The sequence below is a fragment of the Cherax quadricarinatus genome, chromosome 58 (genome assembly GCF_038502225.1).
Source record: "Cherax quadricarinatus isolate ZL_2023a chromosome 58, ASM3850222v1, whole genome shotgun sequence".
In the NCBI taxonomy this organism is placed as follows: Eukaryota; Metazoa; Arthropoda; class Malacostraca; order Decapoda; family Parastacidae; genus Cherax; species Cherax quadricarinatus.
The window spans coordinates 1,283,051-1,292,941 of NC_091349.1; the positions used below are offsets into that span (position 1 = coordinate 1,283,051).

At 41.1% G+C, this 9,891-nt stretch overlaps 1 protein-coding gene across 1 annotated transcript in view; it reads right to left on the reverse strand.

The window, feature by feature from the left end:
- The window catches only part of LOC128698029 (uncharacterized), a 15,817-nt gene extending 6,719 nt beyond the window's left edge, over window positions 1-9,098 (reverse strand). Inside the window, exon 1 of the mRNA XM_053790062.2 lies at window positions 8,941-9,098. The gene's annotated coding sequence lies outside the window, so the exon portion shown is untranslated. The remainder of the gene's footprint in view (window positions 1-8,940) is intronic.
- Window positions 9,099-9,891: the final 793 nt, after the last annotated feature.

The following is a 9,891-nucleotide window of genomic DNA, read 5'->3' on the forward strand; positions in this document are numbered from 1 at the left end:
TACACAGAAGATAAATGTGATAAAGCTCTACACAGAAGATAAACTTGATAAAGCTCTACACAGAAGATAAATGTGATAAAGCTCTACACAGAAGATAAACGTGATAAAGCTCTACACAGAAGATAAACGTGATAAAGCTCTACACAGAAGATAAATGTGATAAAGCTCTACACAGAAGATAAACGTGATAAAGCTCTACACAGAAGATAAATGTGATAAAGCTCTACACAGAAGATAAACGTGATAAAGCTCTACACAGAAGATAAACTTGATAAAGCTCTACACAGAAGATAAACTTGATAAAGCTCTACACAGAAGATAAACTTAAAGCTCTACACAGAAGATAAACTTGATAAAGCTCTACACAGAAGATAAACTTGATTAAGCTCTACACAGAAAATAAACTTGATAAAGCTCTACACAGAAAATAAACTTGATAAAGCTCTATACAGAAAATAAACTTGATAAAGCTCTACACAGAAAATAAACTTGATAAAGCTCTACACAGAAAATAAACTTGATAAAGCTCTACATAGTGAAAGACTTGATAAAGCTCTACACAGTGAAAGACTTGATAAAGCTCTACACAGTGAAAGACTTGATAAAGCTCTACACAGTGAAAGACTTGATAAAGCTCTACACAGTGAAAGACTTGATAAAGCTCTACACAGTGAAAGACTTGATAAAGCTCTACACAGTGAAAGACTTGATAAAGCTCTACACAGTGAAAGACTTGATAAAGCTCTACACAGTGAAAGACTTGATAAAGCTCTACACAGTGAAAGACTTGATAAAGCTCTACACACAGCGAGATACAATAAAGTACCTTCAAGAGCTACCTTACTGCCAATGAAGGGCTCTTGATCCAAGGAATTAAAACCATCCTCCCCTTCCTCGGATCGTACCTGACTACCAACCCACCCACCCTCCCTCCTCTCTCCTCTCCTCTCCTCCCTCAGGCGCTTGCCTGACCCCTGCGGGTTCAGCGCTTCTCAACGACACCGTAAAAACGCTAATGATGCCCCCTCCCCCCCCGGGATACTGTATCGTTGAACACGAACACCTAAGCTTTCTAAGCACAGCTCCTCAGGTCACCTGAAACTCTGCTGTCAGAGCACGAGGGACGTGGGTCTTTAATCACGGCAGCCAAAAGATCGTAAAAAATCTGCTGACACCCACACCCAGGTCAATAGCTGGCGCTAAGTAAGGGTCATTCAAGGTTAGGTAAGGCTAGGTTAGGTTAGGTTAGGTAAGGCTAGGTTAGGTTAGGTTAGGTTAGGTTAGGTAAGGCTAGGTTAGGTTAGGTTAGGTTAGGTTAGGTTAGGTTAGGTTAGGTAAGGCTAGGTTAGGTTAGGTTAGGTTAGGTTAGGTTAGGTTAGGTTAGGTAAGGTTAGGTAACGGTTAGGTAAGGTTAGGTAAGGTTAGGTAAGGTTAGATAAGGTTAGGTTAGGTTAGGTAAGGTTAGGTTAGGTAAGGTTAGGTAAGGCTAGGTTAGGTTAGGTAAAGCTAGGTTAGGTTAGGTTAGGTTAGGTAAGGCTAGGTTAGGTAAGGTTAGGTTAGGTTAGGTTAGGTTAGGTTAGGCTAGGCTAGGCTAGGTTAGGTTAGGTTAGGTTAGGTTAGGTAAGGCTAGGTTAGGTTAGGTAAGGTTAGGTAAGGCTAGGTTAGGTAAGGCTAGGTTAGGTTAGGTTAGGTAAGGCTAGGTTAGGTTAGGTCAGATTTGTCGTGAAACGGGATAGTTTGAGCTGTGAGACTCATTCTTACAAGAATAGTTCAATGGTGGAGATTTGAAATGCCAAGTGCTTTACAACCGAGAGGACCTTGGTTCGATTTCCGTTAGAATTAAATAGGTGGGTTTAAGTCGACTGTTGTGGTTAGCATCTTGTGCAAGGTAGACTTTTGCTACATAAGAAGGCGCTCGAGACAGTAATTCACACAAGACTGGGATGAAAGCTAGAGGAGCAGGAAGGAATAACAGGGAAGGCACTGCAATGGGCGAGCGTGATGAGTGGGGTTCCACAAGGACCAGTACTTGGATCACTAATGGTTCTTATGTAAACGACATGACAGAAAAAATCGAGTCGGGGTGACCCTGTTCGCAGATGTGAAACTAATAAGGAGAATACAATTAAGAGTAGACCAGGAAAAACTGTAAATAAATCTGGACAAAGAAGACCAGAAACAAAGTACAGGCTTGGGTGACGAAGGCTGAGACTTTCCTCAAGGGGTAGGGTCCCGAGGTGAGCATAATTCTGAGCACATCACTTAAAGTTTACATTACTAGCGCATCTGACAATCTTGTCAACATTATACACAACATAGGTTAGGCCTATCTTCGAGTAATCAGCACTGGTGTGGAACCCACATATGATAGCGTGAAAAGTTGGAAAAAATGAAGAGGTTTGGCACGAGACTATCATAAAAGGTGAGGGGTATGAGCTATGAGGAGAAGTTAGAGGAGCTAAACCTGAGAACATTAGACTGAAGAATCGGGGGTGGTATGATTACGACGTACAAAATACTGAGGGGCATTGGCAGGGTGAGCAGGGCGACGTCTATCCGAGAGGCGGGAATTGAGCACACGAGGGCCCGGCTTGAATTTAAAAACACAAATGAATTACAGGGATGTTAGGAAATACTAATATAGCCTTAAAGTGGTCAGGAAGTAGAATGATCTAAACACTGAGGTTGTAGAGGCAGGATCCATACATGGCTTTAAAAATATGTACGATAGGTCTCACGCAACCAGGCTCATCATGTATGCTGGCCGCCAGCATACTCAACCCCTGCAATCACAAATATGAGAGGTGAGTGTTCTCACACACACATACAGGGATGTAAGGAAGAGTTTTTCAGAGTTGTCAGGAACTGGAAGAATCTAGAGAGTGATGTAGTGGAGACAGGATCCATACATAGCTTTTAGAAGAGGAACGATAAAGCTCTTGAAGCAGGGAGAGAGTAAACCTAGTAGCAACCAGAGAAGAAGCGGGGCCAGGAGCTGAGTCTCGACCCCTGCAACCACAAATGAGTACAAATAGGTGAGTACACATACACACACACACACACACACACACACACACACACACACACACACACACACAGCAGTAATGGGTCACGGGTTCACAGTGTTGCTCACACAGTCATCCGTGAGTCGTAGCTTTCCAATGCTCTCTCTCACAAGTTATTAAGAATACATGTCAGTGTAAAAGATTGTATGGCAATGTAAAAGATTGTATGGTAGTGTAAGAGATTGTATGATAGTGAAATAGATTGTATGGTAGTGTAAGAGATTGTATGGTAGTGAAATATATTGTACGGTAGTGTAAGAGATTGTATGGTAGTGTATTACAATGTATATGGATGCAATACTGAGTGTATGTGTGTATGTGGTTATGTATTTGTGTGTGTGTGTGTGTTTACAGGTCTCCAGCCTGTGTAGTCACCGATTTATAAGGGATTGGGTCGATTCACTGCTCCTGACTCGGTCTGTTAAAGTGCTTCGAATCAGAATTACTGGCGTATGGCTTCATGAACCTTGTCGTACCTACTCTTGAAACTGTGTATTGAATTTAACTCCAGCAGGTCCACAGTTAACTGGGAGCCATAGGAATTCATCCTGTCAGCTCTAGAAATGTTTCAGTAGAGCTTTATCAAGTCTTGTTTCATTCTGTGTAGAGCTTTATCAAGGTTTGCTTCACTCTGTGTAGAGCTTCATCAAGGTTTGCTTCACTCTGTATAGAGCTTTATCAAGGTTTGCTTCACTCTGTGTAGAGCTTCATCAAGGTTTGCTTCACTCTGTATAGAGCTTTATCAAGGTTTGTTTCACTCTGTGTAGAGCTTTATCAAGGTTTGTTTCACTCTGTGTAGCTTCATCAAGGTTTGCTTCACTCTGTATAGAGCTTTATCAAGGTTTGCTTCACTCTGTGTAGAGCTTCATCAAGGTTTGCTTCACTCTGTATAGAGCTTTATCAAGGTTTGCTTCACTCTGTGTAGAGCTTCATCAAGGTTTGCTTCACTCTGTATAGAGCTTTATCAAGGTTTGCTTCACTCTGTGTAGAGCTTCATCAAGGTTTGCTTCACTCTGTATAGAGCTTTATCAAGGTTTGCTTCACTCTGTGTAGAGCTTCATCAAGGTTTGCTTCACTCTGTATAGAGCTTTATCAAGGTTTGCTTCACTCTGTGTAGAGCTTCATCAAGGTTTGCTTCACTCTGTATAGAGCTTTATCAAGGCTTGCTTCACTCTGTGTAGAGCTTCATCAAGGTTTGCTTCACTCTGTATAGACCTTTATCAAGGTTTGTTTCACTCTGTGTAGAGCTTTATCAAGGTTTGTTTCACTCTGTGTAGAGCTTCATCAAGGTTTGCTTCACTCTGTATAGAGCTTTATCAAGGTTTATTTCACTCTGTGTAGAGCTTTATCAAGGTTTGTTTCACACTGTGTAGAGCTTCATCAAGGTTTGCTTCACTCTGTATAGAGCTTTATCAAGGTTTGTTTCACTCTGTGTAGAGCTTTATCAAGGTTTGTTTCACTCTGTGTAGAGCTTTATCAAGGTTTGTTTCACTCTGTGTAGAGCTTTATCAAGGTTTGTTTCACTCTGTGTAGAGCTTTATCAAGGTTTGTTTCACTCTGTGTAGAGCTTTATCAAAGTTTGTTTCACTCTGTGTAGAGCTTTATCAAGGTTTGTTTCACTCTGTGTAGAGCTTTATCAAGGTTTGTTTCACTCTGTGTAGAGCTTTATCAAGGCTTGTTTCACACTGTGTAGAGCTTCATCAAGGTTTGCTTCACTCTGTATAGAGCTTTATCAAGGTTTGCTTCACTCTGTATAGAGCTTTATCAAGGTTTGCTTCACTCTGTGTAGAGCTTCATCAAGGTTTGCTTCACTCTGTATAGAGCTTTATCAAGGTTTGCTTCACTCTGTGTAGAGCTTCATCAAGGCTTTCTTCACTCTGTATAGAGCTTTATCAAGGTTTGTTTCACTCTGTATAGAGCTTTATCAAGGTTTGTTTCACTCTGTGTAGAGCTTCATCAAGGTTTGCTTCACTCTGTATAGAGCTTTATCAAGGTTTGCTTCACTCTGTGTAGAGCTTCATCAAGGTTTGCTTCACTCTGTATAGAGCTTCATCAAGGCTTGCTTCACTGTGTAGAGCTTCATCAAGGTTTGCTTCACTCTGTATAGAGCTTTATCAAGGCTTGCTTCACTCTGTGTAGAGCTTCATCAAGGTTTGCTTCACTCTGTATAGAGCTTTATCAAGGCTTGCTTCACTCTGTGTAGAGCTTCATCAAGGTTTGCTTCACTCTGTGTAGAGCTTTATCAAGGTTTGCTTCACTCTGTATAGAGCTTTATCAAGGCTTGCTTCACTCTGTGTAGAGCTTTATCATGTTTTACCGTGACTTGATGAACTACACAGGGTGAGTGGAGAGAGAGAGAGAGAGAGAGAGAGAGAGAGAGAGAGAGAGAGAGAGAGAGAGAGAGAGAGAGAGAGAGAGAGAGAGAGAGAGAGAGAGAGAGAGAGAGAGAGAGAGAGAGAGAGAGAGAGAAAGAGTGAATCTCTTCTATTTACTAGCAGTGCGTGAGCTGTAACGGTGTGATCATCATGTTAAGACAGTATGATCATTCATTCTCTGGTAAGCAACAGGTGTAACTTTACTCCTGTGGTCCCGTTACAGCTGTAACGTCTATCATCCACGACCTTCCTGTACCGCGTAAGATGATAGACACAGACAGGCATACTAACACAGACGCACATACAGACACAGACAAGTTATGAGCATAATAAGTGTCCTCTGAGAGGGTATCCCAAGATTTCCACTGTGTTAACTTGGGAACGCCTCTTCTGCTCGGCTTGAAACTCTCCAGGCTGGTGCATCTAACTTGGACGAGGTTTTGAATTGTTTCAGGGCCAATTTTCTACTCCTTTTTTATAGCAAATAGTTTTGTATTTTTCTTTTCCTGCCATAGCATGATAATGCCTCTTCAGATCGGCTTCAAACTTACAATGCTGCTTGATCTTAGAAGGTTCACTAGAGTTTTAGACTGTGTAGGCACAGATCTGATCGCTTTACAAAATATAGTGACTAAAGTACTTGGGTTCCTTGTGGTAACTAGAGAATGTTGCTTCCGTTCTGCTTGAAGCTTTCAATGGCGGTGTTGCTTGTTCAAAGCAAATTTTGCCTCGTTATTGTGTTGTGTAAGTCCCACCTTTTTATTTAAAAAAAATAAATAGACAAAATGAGATTCCAGTTTTTAATAAATCAATTGATTTTAGATGAAATGCTCCAGCACATCCTCATGTATAATTTATATATATATATATATATATATATATATATATATATATATATATATATATATATATATATATATATATATATATATATATATATATAACTGTATTTCCGGCATATAAGACGCACGATCATATGATACGTAAAAGACTATGTTTATAAGCAGTTGTAACGTAACGTTAGTAAACAACTGCTAAACTGTAACCCAAAGCTTACCCTTGGTCCTGACCTTGAGCATATAAGGCGCAGGATGATTTTCTAAGACCTTTTCTGTGGGGGGAAAAAGGTGCGCCTTATATGCCGGAAAATACGGTAACCAATGAAGTACAGGTAGATCACTACTGGTCTCTGTGGCAGTGAGAATCACTCGATCACATCCACTTGTGATCCTCTTTCTAATTTAGAGCAAAATTATCTGGACTTAATATAAATTTCATTTAATCTATTTAAAATTTAACATTGTTTATCAAGGTTGACTTCCAGCCCCTGGGTCTTTTAAGAGTGTTGATCTAAACTCCTGGTCCTCTTGACTGTGATAATATATACTCCTGGGTCTTGACTCTAATGATCTGGACATTTCGAGGGTGTTAAGCGACAGGTGGCAGCTCTTGGGCCTCTCAAAGGCACTTATCTTCAGCTTCTGGGCCATAATTGATTTATAGTTCCTGGGTCTCTTGAGTTGAGTTACAGCTCCTGGGTCTCCTGAGGAAGTTGACCTACAAGCTCACCATAATTATCTCAACCTCGAGGAAAATAATAGGATGGATAATGAACGCTTTCAAAACAAGATATGTTAATCCTCTCTGAGTTACTTATTCTCTCTAGGCTGGAATATTGTTGTTCACTAACAACCTCTAACAGCAGGTGAGATTGCGGATCTAGAGAATGTACAGAGAACTTTCACTGCATATATAATTTCTGTCAAACATCTTAATTACTTGGAACTTTTTTGAAGTTCCTTGACATGTACTGACTGGAATGTATTGGAAAAAAAAATGTATCGCAATTTGCACCTGGAAGATCGTAGTGGGATTGGTCCCAAATCTGCGCAAAGAAATCACTCCCTACGAAAGCAAAAGGCTAGGCAGATAATGGATTATACCCCAGTGAAAGGAGTGCCGTGTGTGCACTGAGACGTAATAAGTGTCAGGAGCCCAAGACTGTTGAACAGTTTCTCATCATACAAAAAGGGGATCACCAATAAACCCTTGGAGATCTCTAAGAGGGACCTGGACAAGTTCCTAAAGCCAGCTCCTGATCAGACGGTCCGTGGTTTGTACGTTGGACGGGAGGCCTAGTCATGAACCGGTCCGGGTGTGTTATCCCCTGACCGCCCTCCAGGTAGACTCCAGGCAGGTGAACCACTCTTAGGCCTCCTAGAACTGATCTGCAGTTCCTAGGTTTTTTGAAGAAGTTGAGCAGCAGCTCCTGGGTCTAACAGACTTGAATTGCAGCTTATGGGTCACTTGAGGGAGTTGGAGTGCAGCTCTTGTGCTTCCTGGGGGTTTTGAGGTACAGTTCCCAAGCATTTTGAACGGGTTAACAAAGAGGGCGCTGGGACAGTGTCTCATCTTCGTATTTCACTGTTCAGACAGTCACATGTTAGGAGAGTTCCTTGACGGAGTGGTGGAAGCAAAGGAAACAACTGTAGACTTTCGAGTCGTATTGTTTTGTAGAGAAGCGCAGCCTTCACGTCCACCCACTTGCTGTGCCTAGTCGAATCTGAGGGGAAGCCTCTCGGCCTGTGTGAGGTACAAACAGCAGTCACGTGACTAAGGCTTGGCCAGAGAGCCTGTCTATAAATGTTGCTAGGAGATATCTATGTAAATTACATAACACTGTTGACACAAACGGTGGACTGTTAATGAACAGTAAACAGTGACTTTCCGACTACTTTCTAGCACGCTCGTTGTGTCCTGTTTTCTGTCCATCCGACAACCTTTAATTTACAGTTGTGTTATACTGATTGACATTGTGGGATGTTGTAACTGGTTAATTATTATTAACAGACGAAATCTAACCTAATCAACCCTAACTTAATTCAAAACATAAATTGAGAGATTTAATGAATCAGGTGATACGGGGAAAAATCAATGTGCTGCAGCCACTGACAAATGCGTCCTCAACAGTGACATGTTAACTGACAACAGTCAGACTCATCACAATGACCTATGCACCACAGCGGCCATGTGGTATCATTTCCTCCATACATATATGAAATTCTTAACTGATCACAGTCCAGATAACTGAATGCGCAAGCATCTGACGATGTGATCTGAAAGGCCCCAACTTTTACACCTTACTCAGAGTAATGCGTATTTTAATGCGAAGTATGCAGGTTCGAATCCTGCTGTGGACTGACATTATATATATATATATATATATATATATATATATATATATATATATACATATATATATATATATATATATATATATATATATATATATATATATATATATATATATATACATCTATTTAGGTTTCAAGTTTGTTGTGAGCTGAAGATGTGTTAACTTTGATACAAACATTAATTTACATGCCTGACACATCCTCAAAAATATTCTTTGAATATATAAATTTGAAAATGGTTCAGCATGAACCTGTTCCATCAGAGCACAATATTTCACATAACTCGCAAAATAAACAACATATAACCTGGTTTTCTCAGAGAAGTGACGTAGTTTTAAGTCAGAGAACACTGCCAAGACCCGTCGACGTACTCCTTCCTTCAACTGAATCTGAGACACCACTATCTTGTGTGGTGCTCGGGCACCCCACACTGCGCCAGTCTCAGTGCGCACACCGTCTGCGCACTGACACGGATGGTGGATATAAACTTAGGCAAAACGCGGGAAATTGTGGTTAACGCGGGGCAATTGTGGTTACCTGCTCGAATGATGCGCCAGAGACTGGTGACTGGCAACTGCAGGAACACGAGACTCGTAGTGTCTTGGTGACCCAGCGATATTATGTGGGACAACAATGTTGTGAAGTGGTGATGGAGGAAGACACAAGATAACGATGTTTTGAACTGGAGTGATGGAGGAAGACACAAGACAATGATGTTTTGAACTGGAGTGATGGAGGAAGACACAAGATAACGATGTTTTGAACTGGAGTGATGGAGGAAGACACAAGACAATGATGTTTTGAACTGGAGTGATGGAGGAAGACACAAGACAACGATGTTTTGAACTGGAGTGATGGAGGAAGACACAAGACAATGATGTTTTGAACTGGAGTGATGGAGGAAAACACAAGACAACGATGTTTTGAACTGGAGTGATGGAGGAAGACACAAGATAACGATGTTTTGAACTGGAGTGATGGAGAAAGACACAAGACAACGATGTTTTGAACTGGAGTGATGGAGGAAGACACAAGACAATGATGTTTTGAACTGGAGTGATGGAGGAAAACACAAGACAACGATGTTTTGAACTGGAGTGATGGAGGAAGACACAAGATAACGATGTTTTGAACAGGAGTGATGGAGGAAGACACAAGATAACGATGTTTTGAACTGGAGTGATGGAGGAAGACACAAGACAACGATGTTTTGAACAGGAGTGATGGAGGAAGACACAAGACAACGATGTTTTGAAC